Below are 2,047 nucleotides of genomic sequence, written 5' to 3'. Positions count from 1 at the left end.
AGATTCTCTACAACAGCCTAGAAAGAAAGAAAGCTCAACGACAAAGTCCTTTACTGATCTAAAATCTCTCGACCGGGCGCTTCAACAGTTTCGCAGCAAGCTAAAAATCGTGCGCTTCTCTCCGAGCATGCAGCTACCTTCTAAGCTCCTCTGTCTCTCGCTGTCCTCGTTATCGAGTAGGAAGAAGAAGACGGGGTAAGGATCGTTCGAACGAGATCGCTGAGCGTTTACGACGATCTACGACCGTGCGTGCGTCATCGTGCGCGGGCCAATCGGCCGGGGACGATAATTCCTGCTCCGGACGATCGTTCCGCGTTTGAGCAAAGCAAAGGTCGAAAACGAACGAGGTGTCTTTGCATTAGTAGGTGCTAGGGCATACTGGCGGATTCATCTCGCCGAAGACGTTGAGCTCGTAGAGCGACGCGAACACGATAAATATTAAATACCAGACCATCAGGACCATGCCGTATCGTCGATCCAGCTTCCAGCCGTTCAGGTGTGTCGCCAGCACCAGGAACAACACCGTCGACAGCAGGGACACGGTGGAATACGTCAAACCTGATAACATAAACGACAAAAATTAAAATACAAATGTGTCCTTTTTGCGAATAAAGAGATTAAAAATGTAGATAGACAATTCAGCGAGTAAAGAGATTAAAAATACATAGATAGACAATTCCGCGAATAAAGAGATTAAAAATATAGATAGACAATTCCGCGTACCTCTGCTCGTGACGTTTACGTGCGAGCCGGGCTGTATCATAGCGGTCTGTATAAACCACGGAAGACCGAGGCATACCAGGATGTCGAAGACGTTGCTGCCTACAGCATTACTGACCGCCATGTCGCCGAGACCCTCCTTGATGACCGCCAGCGAGGAAAGGGCGTCCGGCACACTCACGCCAGCGGCAACGAAAGTCAACCCCATCACGGTGTCGGGAATGCCCAGGGTACTGCCTGTAAAGTCAACCGCTTTGCTAACACGATCCCATTTGCTAAAAGATAATCGATCGCAGTACAAACGATAAAACGTTACCTATGATCGTGATCATCCACACCATTATGTAGCTGTAGAAACTGATCCAGATCATCGATATGCAAAACGTGAAGGGGTACCATCTCCGCCACTTTTCCTGCCGGCAATCCGGCATTGTCGCCCGGCACATGAAGTGGATGGGATACACGAGGCCCCAGGTGAACAAGGTCCACTTGCTACCGTCCGTCGGCATCACGAGGGGCGACACTTCGTTGGGATTGGGCTCCTTCGCTTTGTAATACTCGGGCTGCCTCGATGCGGCCGGCGGCTGCTGCTGTTGCTGCTGCTGCTGCTGTTGATGGTGATGGCTCCAAGGATTGACGGATCTCTTGCCGTATACCGGCATGTCGTCCAAGAGAACACCGTTCTCGTAGTATCTAGAAGCGCGTTAAGATCCGTTAACGGAAGGAAGTGGAAATTAATGCAATTCATAGAGATGCATATAAAAATGCCACATTTTAAACTTAATGGGATTAACACTTTAACTATTACCCTATACGGTAATCGATATAGTATCAGAAAAATTTAAGGTCGACGTGTTTTGTGATGTCTTTTAATATTTATCATCGGAACGCGAACATTCTTCCGCTCCCTCGAGTTCCGGTATCCGTTGCACACACAGAACGCTTTTACACGGCGAATTGTTTGGGCATTCGGCAGTCGGGCATTCGCGAGGGTTGCCTGCGAATCAAAGACGACTGTCTGTACGTGTACACCCATGCACGCTCGTAGACACGTGTGCGCCACGATGCGGTGTGTATTAGCAGGATGCCAATAGGCACTCGAGGCAAGTTCGTCGGCACTTCGTCGGGACGCGAAGGGGGTAGCGCCCAGGCGTTGCGCGCGGGGACGCGGGCAGGGTGGTTCGGGGAAAGGTGGTGCCCCGATGATATATGGAAACGTCACCGGCAGACATATCGAGAGGAGGCCAGGATGGCATTGCCAGGGCGCGCACCGCGTTTTGTCGCCTTCGTATTCGCTTCGTACGGCGCCCCTCTTTCCCTCCCCCCC

General features: G+C 51.1%; 2 protein-coding genes across 2 annotated transcripts in view; one reads left to right on the top strand and one right to left on the bottom strand.

The window, feature by feature from the left end:
- Nucleotides 1-2,047, bottom strand: part of LOC105456122 (protein CBFA2T3) — a 23,776-nt gene that overhangs the window by 3,579 nt on the left and 18,150 nt on the right. The window lies entirely within an intron of this gene.
- Nucleotides 1-2,047, top strand: part of LOC105456120 (nucleolar protein 9) — a 14,805-nt gene that overhangs the window by 7,451 nt on the left and 5,307 nt on the right. The gene's annotated exons all lie outside the window — the stretch shown is intronic.

Source organism: Wasmannia auropunctata, unplaced genomic scaffold (genome assembly GCF_000956235.1).
Source record: "Wasmannia auropunctata unplaced genomic scaffold, wasmannia.A_1.0 LD335767.1, whole genome shotgun sequence".
Lineage (NCBI taxonomy): Eukaryota > Metazoa > Arthropoda > Insecta > Hymenoptera > Formicidae > Wasmannia > Wasmannia auropunctata.
This window is presented reverse-complemented; position numbering and strand designations above follow the sequence as displayed.